Genomic DNA, 10,279 nt, shown 5'->3' with positions numbered 1-10,279 from the left:
GTTTGTGAGTGACACATGGATGCGGCTCATAATGGGGGACTGACGAGTCCCTGTATCTCTACGCGGTGCCCACTGAGCAGAGCGCCCTAGCGGGAAGCCTTGGGGCGATACCCCGCACCCCTCCACCCCAAACTGCCCCCCGCCCCGACAGAAACATACATCTTCAATTGTCTGAGCCCTCCACGGCGCTATTGCTTCCACATGTTTCTGCTGTAAAAGCCTAGCCTGCGACCGCCCCCCTCCCCCGTCCCCCCTCCCCCTCCGCATTCAAGTCACAAACAGTCGCATTGTACACATATTTCGCCAGGTTATCGCAGAATATTCTGTCCACTCGGAGTAGCTTCGTGACTGTTCGAATTTCTTATTGTACGAAAAACATTTCGTTAAAATAGAATTTTCCGGGTAGAATTGATTGAATCCACCTAGCATATAAGAAACCTATAAGAAGCTACAAACTAATCATTGAAAAATTGAAAACTGATTACAATTACGTATAATGTATAATGTAACAATTACGAACACGTGACTTTCTTCTAGCCTGGACATAACGATGCTGTTAAATGTGAGAACATTTGACACTCAGTTTATTTTAGAGTCAGAACTATTGTTTATTGGTGTGTTATCTGTTCCCCATGATTATCTAAACCCAATAGCATATATATTTAGAATATATATATATATCTCCCCTGTTCTGTGACATATCCCCACGCGCCGCGCATCTTAAGGCCTTTTGACTTTATCATTTGAAGGCGGTGATAAGGCGTTCCTGTTTGGTTCACTTGAATTCACGGATAAACTAATGGCTATCACGTTGGTTACTCGTAAATACATTTTTTTATGGATCTAACTTTAAAATTATTCAATCTGGATGTTTACAAAGAATTCCGACATCTAAACTGCGTGGAATGTCCGCTATGGAGTCGGCTCTCGTGTGTCAGCAGATGTGCGCTCCTCTCCCTCTCTCTGCCCTCCACCCGTCTCCTTCCCCCTCTCTCTGCCCTCCACCCGTCTCCTTCCCCCTCTTTCTGCCCTCCACCCGTCTCCTTCCCCCTCTCTCTGCCCTCCACCCGTCTCCTTCCCCCTCTCTCTGCCCTCCATCCGTCTCCTTCCCCCTCTCTCTGCCCTCCACCCGTCTCCTTCCCCCTCTCTCTGCAGTCCGGGGCTTCCCGTCTTGTTTTCCTCATTGGAATGCTTCCAAACTCGAGCAACAAGCAACTCCCATTCTTTTCGACATGCGCCATATATTATAAATAATAAAGTTTGTGCTGCGCGGCTTACTTAAACGTGTAAAACATGCATGTTGCTGTGGTTAGGAAAGGACCCGACGCATTCATTAAGAGATTTCCATCCACGTGGGGGCGCCTGTATTCAGTAGTGAAGTTGAGGCTCGTGGTGAGAGGCTGTTCGCGCCGTTCTCTTGTCGTGGACCCGCGTACGTATTGGCTTTGATTTTTTTTTTACCATGTAAAATAACCAGAATTTTTCAAGAAAAGATTTATTCGCCGTCTCATAATCCCATCTCGGTCTCTCCCAAAGTAACCGTCCATTTGCGAGTTAGCTTCATTGTAATGGTAGCCTCCATGAAAGTGCAAAAGATGCATAATGCACTGAATAATTCGTTGTATTCAACGAAACACATGAAACCTAGTTTCTTATTCTTATTTAACCTATAATTTAGCTGTTTACATGGCCACACAATATCTAGTATGACTGTTCAGCTCCATGTATATGTAAAAGTTAAGTGGGGCCTGTATAACTTTATATAATTTCATGAAAATTTATTTTCAGAATCTCTTGACACCTTCCAGTGAGTGTTTTTTTAAAGAAAGAATGTTGAAAAAAGACTTCCCATTCAACATAAATTTAAAATTGTCAAGTGAAACAGGACATACTCATAACTGAAACTCAAAACAAACAAAACCCCTAGAACACTATGACTGAGCTGAGAAGTTTATTTCATTAATTCTATTAGAACACTGCGACTGTCTTGCAGAGTTTAACAGATCATTATGGAGATGAGTTTGGATTGATAGAGGGTTGGGGTGAGCTCTGGAGATGAGTTGGGATTGATAGATGGTTGGGGTGAGCTCTGGAGATGGGTTGGGATTGATAGATTGGTAGAGAGTAGGCGTGAGTTGTGTAGACAATGGGGGTGTTTACTGAGGGCAGTGGAGAGTTTTGAGATGATCGGGGGTTTGACAGAGAGTTGTGATGCAGCGTGTAGGTGGCGAGAGGGATTTATAATGGATAGTAAATTAAAATAAAAAATAAATAAATTCCTAACCGTAAAACGTCAAAGAAACTCAAAATGGGACAGCCAATAAAATAAAAAACAATAACATGCACCAAATAAACATTTTACCAGCTAAAACAAATAATCCCCCAACCAAAATACCCTGTACTCACCAAAACAAGTGAACAAAGTGAAGGGAACAAATACTAAAATACTAACAGAAGGAGAACACTGACTGTGACTCCAGCACGTTTCACCATTCCCAAATACATGTGAGGTCCTGCTGTGCTACACGTCTAAATTACACAAACCTTCAGTTTGAATGAACAAAAATGATCTTTTCCTCTTTTACTAATAATGGATCAGTATTTTTAAATGTTTTTTCCTCTCCAATTTGGGATGCATTTAAAATGAATATTCCAGTGCAATACCTGAACAATATCAGGTCCCTTTAAGAACCTTGGCTAAGCAATACCAGGTCCCTATCCCTTTAAGAACCTTGGCTAAGCAATACCAGGTCCCTATCCCTTTAAGAACCTTGGCTAAGCAATATCAGGTCCCTATCCCTTTAAGAACCTTGGCTAAGCAATATCAGGTCCCTATCCCTTTAAGAACCTTGGCTAAGCAATATCAGGTCCCTATCCCTTTAAGAACCTTGGCTAAGCAATATCAGGTCCCTATCCCTTTAAGAACCTTTGCTAAGCAATATCAGGTCCCTATCCCTTTAAGAACCTTGGCTAAGCAATATCAGGTCCCTATCCCTTTAAGAACCTTGGCTAAGCAATACCAGGTCCCTATCCCTTTAAGATCCCTGGCTAAGCAATACGAGGTCCCTATCCCTTTAAGATCCCTGGCTAAGCAATATCAGGTCTGTGTCCCTTTAAGATCCCTGGCTAAGCAATACCAGGTCCCTATCCCTTTAAGATCCCTGGCTAAGCAATATCAGGTCTGTGTCCCTTTAATATCCCTGGCTAAGCAATACCAGGTCCCTATCCCTTTAAGAACCTTGGCTAAGCAATATCAGGTCCCTATCCCTTTAAGATCCCTGGCTAAGCAATACCAGGTCCCTATCCCTTTAAGAACCTTGGCTAAGCAATATCAGGTCTGTGTCCCTTTATGAGCATTTTTATCCATTCTCTGTCCTTTTAAATGGATCCCTGTATGTTTCTTTATTTAATTTCAGTTTTAGTGTTACTGTTAAAAATGACCTGACTTTTACAAGATTTTACATTATATTTCATGTCTAAAATATTGCAAAACAACATTTTACTGTCAAATCAATGGTTACCTGGATTTTACAATATTTAGTCATAATATTTCACAATGTAATCAGAATATTATTGTGAAATCGATGCAAGCTGGGCAATATTACAGCCAAATATGGTGAAATATGAATTGAACTGGACTGCCACACAGCATTATGGGATATGGTGTCTGTGGTTGAAACCTAGTGTACCTCTGGGAAATGTCCAGTTAACTATCAGACGGATATGGTATTAAGCATAAGTATATATAAGTATTAAGGAGTATTATGTCTCATTTCAGTGTTTAGGTTCACAGTGGCTTCCCAGGTTAACAGGGGCTTCAGTCAGAGAGTTTGCACTTTTCTGAGAATACTAGTTGATTTTGAGTGGATGTCAGTGTAGATATAATTTTCCAGCTGGACTGTATTCTGTGTTTACATTGGAGGGTTTATAGCTGCATTGTGGTTTATTCACTCCCTCTCTACCTTAGCTGATGTATGATGAGCGTTCTACAAAATGGCTGCCGTGCATCACCCAGGTGGGAGCCACGCGTCGGTGGGTGAGGTGAGTTCCCACTCATCACTGTAAAGCGCTTTGAGCATCTGGAAAAGTGCTATTATATAAATGCAGTGTTTCTCTCTTTCATTCGTCCATCAGAGGTTTTTTAAATTGTTTGTCTGTATTTAAATTGTTGTTGAAAATCTTTGCTGAAAGTTTCAGTGTTATTACATTGTAAATTTGCATTTAAAACATGTTTTCATAATTTAGCATGAAAACAAATATTAAAAAAATGAAACTGATTGTTCTTATGCAGATATAATTATGTAAGCTTCTGACAAATTCTTCATGGTGTTTTCTAAGTCTTATGCAAATATTACAGTATTAACTGTAATTTTACAAGACATTACTGGCTACTGATTTGCATTACTTGATATGTGAAAATACAGCTGATTACTGTAATTCTACAGTAGCTTACAGCGATATCACCTTAATTCACGGTCTCATTTACAGTGAAATCAGTATATTGTTGTGATTTAATTGTCATTTACTGTAATTTGTTACAGTAAATTACTGTGAATAGATTAGCAGTAAATTACTGTGACGCCTACTGTAAAAGTACTGCAACGGTAGCCAGTAATTTACTGTATATTTACAGACGATTTTTCACATTGTATGTTTTCTGTTGGCCCACACCATCCTGTGTGTGTTGAAGGATATTAGAGCACAACTGCATGACGCTCAGCCATTGTGAACCAGTCAGGTCCTGGGAGATGTCTGTGGGTGAAATATCCTTCATCGCGCACAGACACAGGAAGACATGCACTTAGACTGAAATAATACATTAAAAAATAGAAAGTGAACCTTCCTTTAAGAGCCGTGTCCAAAGCTATTTCAGTTACCTGCGCCTTTAAGAACTGTCCACGGTACTGACATCCTTCCTGTCATGCGTTGGCCTACTGTTCTGCTGTGCCGGTTGAGTTGAATTCCAACTGTTTCCCTTCCAAACAGAATTAGTTTTTAATTTTATTTTATCTATAACCCTTGAGTTATTGTTCCAAAGGAAAACAGTAATGATTGTTTGCTCTCATGCATAATTCAAATTAAAATAATTCAAATGGAAAAAAAATTCCATGTCACATCATTTGGGTGAATTCAGTGCAATTTTCACACTTATTTTATTTTATGATTTTATTTTAGAAACATACAGTATTTAGGATATATCACGTTTAGGGCTTGGTGTAATTCAGCCCGAGAAGAACTCGCTCGTTCAGCTGTGACTGTCACTCGAGGAGACTCAGATTTTGTTGCTGTGTGTTTTTCTCAGTTGCTGAGCGACAGATAATCGCACTTTCAGCGGATGCGTGACGTCACTTTACTGTTTGCACAAACTCGTGGGCAAAAGTCAGAGTTGTTCTGGGTGTTTGCCGAGTAAATCGCGTGTGATTCGTTTTTTATTTTAAGTTTTGACCAGAGACTAACAATCGGGTCCGTTTTTGGTGGACGTTATAGTTGTGGATACATATAATCAGGGAGCTTTTATAATCATACCAAAACCAATGAAATCATATCTAAAATGAATGACTGCTTGTTGATAAGTCTTTGGTAAACTTTCCCATTCATGTCCCGTAGATAACGACTTGACAGGTGCATTAGATAAAAAAATATTGTATGGACCATAAAAAGCTACTTTTCGAAGTGAAACAAGGACAGCTCAAAATGGAAAAATAAAGTAACCGTTCTAACAAAGAAACAATTGACACACAAAACACAAAAAAGATGAGAAATAAGAAATAGGCCAATAAGCTTTTCAGTAAAATAAGCTCTGTACTTTTAACTATTAATTTTCAGCTCCGTTTGTACCATTGCTACTTTTATCGTGATATATTGTATGGTCTGGTCCCGTTATTAACACTGTATGTGGTCAAAATTATCAGTATAAATGTTCCCATTTAAAACATATTATGGACTCATTTAGACCAAGCAAGACCGGGCAAAGGTTACTGTAATGCTTACTAATTAATTTATGCATAGCTACCCTTTGTACTTGGGTGGGTGCCAAAGGAAAAATATCAATAAATATATCGCACAGCATTGATTATATTTATTTGTTAATAGCCTTAAATAGGCCTTTAAAAGAACCGTTCTGATGTTTGGCGCAAACAGTATACGCGTCTAGAATAACTTAGTGTTATTGGTTTTAAGTGCCCGATTTACATCTTTCTTTATGACGCGTCCGTTGGTGTCTATAAAGGGATGTCCTCAATGTATAAAAATTTTCCCAGAGGAAATTAATGTCTCCCTTAACACAAAATGCATGCATTTCGCTTTTTTAGGTTTTCTTTGGATGAAAATGTCAAAGTTTCGTCTTAATGCGCTGCGAATATATGTATATTTTTTAAACTGAATACAGACGAATGTAGTCCGGTCACCTGTTTTTAGTAATAAGCCTTCCTGTGTCACTGAGAAAAGAAGAAGAAGAAGAAAAAAAAAAACAATTCCCGGCAATGTCAAATTATGCAGAAAAATACGTTTTTAATAGGTCAGTAGGCTTCCTGAGTTCGTACCTTCATTATAACCCCAGTAATGAATGCTGCTCTTATTATTTTATATAGTGCGGTAATATAGATGTTAATTCGTTTTTGGCGCGACTGAGACACATGACCTGGTCACTGAAGCAAATTCAGTAATATATAAATATCACAAAACTTCTTTAAAATTTGAATTATAAATTGCAGTTTTCCTCACCTGTTGATAATCGAGCTTAGTTATTTAGGCTGAACGGTTTGGCCTGTAGGCTACACATTAATGGCGCGCGTGACAAAATTACTTCTGAAACAAATGCGCAAACACCAAATGATGTGTGAAAATTCTGAAAACAAGACATCACAAAACTTCAGAACAATGAAACCATATAGCCTGTTGATTTGTAGTACATATATTTTTGCATTATGTTGCTCGCTTCCAAAACACAAACGAAGAACAGGACCTGTAGATCAACCAATTAAACAGCTTTTTAAATTAAATACTTAAAATGTATACGGAAAAAATATTCGTTTGCTGTTTGAATTCCGGTGTCTGGCTTACTTTTTTCTTTCTTTCTTTTTGCCAAATGTTGCTCAGAAACTGAATTTCTATGCTCTTTGAGCTATTTTGTTGCCACTCTGTAGCATGAACCGACCTCTCACACAGCAGAGGAAGTGGACACTAAACGAAGCTGTATTCATCTAACATTTGATAGGCCTAACAATTCATTCGTTTCGGGCTCTGTACTATAGCCTTAAATAGCTACGCTAAGTATAAATACACTCTGTTAATTCAAAATAAAAGCCCTTAAAGCAAACTGAAATGACTATCAGTTTTAAATAAAATAACGTATTTACAAAGTTTATAAAGTGTGTGTGTGTGTGTACCCATTCAAACTTTGTCAATATACTTGCAGAACGCACATTTGCACATTTTACAATTTATCAGATGCTTCTTAGTCAAGTGAATCACAGAAAGTACATTTCACCTGCACTTTTTGTAGTGATTCATTCCACAAAATTAGATTGATTTCTAAGTTGCTGTAGAACAGGGATAATATATTTGTGTGTGTGTAAATGACCGCTTCGCGTTTCTGGTCGTGTAATGGGGGAGTTGCTTGATTGACAGGGCGTCAAACCCAGCACTGGTTCAAGGCCGATCCGCTCTATGGTCCTTTGTGGCGGGAGGCACGGGGCCTCATTTTTGGGAATTTTTATCCACATTGCAGTTGTCCCCTCCGCTGCTCGTCTTTTGTTCCGCATCGGAGTCCTGGGCTTTTTTCGTCTGCCCCTTTTTCCATTTCATCCGTCGGTTCTGGAACCAAATTTTGATGTGCCTCTCTGTTAGGTTCAACATGGCTGCCAACTCGTACCTGCGGGGTCTCGAGATGTATTTATTAAAGTGGAATTCCTTCTCGAGCTCCAGAAGCTGCGCTCTGCTATAGGCTGTGCGGCTCCGCTTATTATCCTCGCAGTCTTCATGGTAACCGCCTGGAACACAGGCCCCGTTAGAAGTTCATTTATTAAAAACACTACAGCCTGTGCATGTATGTATGCATACCGGCTTATGTATGAATCCCATACAAACATACACGCATTGAAGATTATGATGATGATGATGATGATAATAATAATAATAATAATAATAATAATAACTATTATAGTTATAACCCTAACTATTATTGTTATTATTATTATTAGTGTTATAATTATTAGTAGTGTTGTTATTAATAATAATAATAATAATAATAATAATAATAGTAGTAGTAGTAGTAGTAGTAGTTGTAGTAGTAGGCCTAGTGAATGTTCTTATTCAGGACTCTTTAATTAATACAATTTCATTTCACTTATACGTAATAGGCCTACTATTTTGTGTAACGGGCCTATCATTGCATGTAACGACCAGGTTTTTAGCCCCTAAAACTGCCGGAGCAATAAAATAGGCATGCGAATATGCTTTACCACTGGATTAGAATAATAGCCTAATGTTTCTCGCTAATAGGATGATTGATTGTTTACGGGGTATTCTGACTTTCCGTCCTAGCATCTGCGCCATTTGCTAAATGAACTGAACAACAAAAAATTTTGCTCTCTGGCGGCATGAAAAACATTATACGTTGCTTGATTACATATTTCAAAGGACACCGAAATACATTTAATCAAACGCAGCCACGAGTCGGTGGAAATTACAAGGCGAAAATGGATGGCACACCTGGAATTTGGGGCAGGTAAGGATGGGTTCTGGTACTCCTCATCCAGGGAAAAGGCGCTTGTTCGGGTGTTTCCACGGCGCCCCGGCCCGTCTCGCGCAGGTAGTCATATCCGTGCTCTTGTTCGGAGTTAGACTGCTGGCAGGACTGCAGCTCGTGGGGACTGAAGTCCCTCTTACTTCGGTCTTCGAAGCAGTTGTATTGTGGCCTGGGGCACGCGGGTTGATCTGCGCTTCGCGCGTACAGGCAGGCAGGTGGGTTGTAGCCGTATTCCGGCAGACACTGTGGTTCCATGCCACCGTCGTAGTACATATCGAGGGTGTCCATGTCTGTATTTCCAGAGAGGCTAGCCGTCACAATGCACGCGACCAAGAGTGAGAAACCAGGAGAGGAGCACCTGTGAGCATACCTGGCCACGGCCACGTGATGAAGGCAGAATGGTTAATTGGCTAATAATTTATCAAGGCTGGCTAGTCATATTTGCTTTTGTTAAGCTACTTTTTTTCCCGGAAAACCATTTTGTTTGTTTGTGAAGTTGTTGAAGAGTAGGGTCAGCGCAATGGTTTACTTTACATCTTGTTTTTATTATGAGTGAAAATTCTCATCTTGCACTTTAACCGTCTTTCGCAAGCGAGGTGGACCTCCGCCCGCCTCCCGGAGTGGAATAAGATTGATTACCAATGTAAATACGTAAAGCTGTCATCCAGCGTGACGTCTGAAGGGGAGAAACAAAGGCCGACTATCTGAGCCTTTAAATGATCGATCAAGCCTAATTCATAACTGCCGTGCTGTTTTAAAGCAAACGTGTGTTTAAGGTCAAGGTGGAGTGTGAAGGTTGAAGGAACGGAAGTAGGCCATGTCGCCTTGTGCTTATCTTATTTGTGTTTGTACATAGGCTAAGCATGTATATGAGAGAGAGAGAGAGAGAGAGAGAGAGCGAGCGAGAGAGAGAGAGCGAGCGAGAGAGAGAGAGAGAGCGAGCGAGCGAGCACTCAGCACAGTTGTCCAGTGTGACACAGCTGATACAAGAAGGAATGTATCTGGATATGCACTGAAGCAATTCAGGTTAATTCAGACAGTGTCCCACCTGGGAATCAAACCTGCAGCCTCTGGGCTACAGGCCCTTGTCCCTTAACTGCTACACTGCACTGCATCCAGCTGTCTACGTTTTCAAGAGAGGCTGTTGGCCCTTGGGGCATCTGAACGGAAAAGTATTGCAGACTTTTTCTCAAGCCGCTTGTGAAAACAGAAACGTAAACGGTTTACGGTAAACCGGACACCCACCTCGTGCTTCCTTTTAGCCCACTATTACAGCTACATCTTATAATAACTGCATGACGAATTCTATTGTATTTTCAAAATCCGTACATGTTATATGATAGCTGTTATTATGATCATTATGGCGATTACGATTATTATAAGTGGTGAGAAGGATAAATGTTTTCCATCCAGCAAACCAAGTTTTAACTAATGTAAGCGCGATTCAAAGAGTAAGGTGCATGTAATTATAGAATGTAAGCCAAATCTTTAATAAAATTTAAATGCACGAAGATGCAACTACTACTATTA

The sequence above is a fragment of the Anguilla anguilla genome, chromosome 4 (assembly GCF_013347855.1).
Source record: "Anguilla anguilla isolate fAngAng1 chromosome 4, fAngAng1.pri, whole genome shotgun sequence".
Lineage (NCBI taxonomy): Eukaryota > Metazoa > Chordata > Actinopteri > Anguilliformes > Anguillidae > Anguilla > Anguilla anguilla.
Note: the sequence above shows the minus strand (reverse complement) of the source record.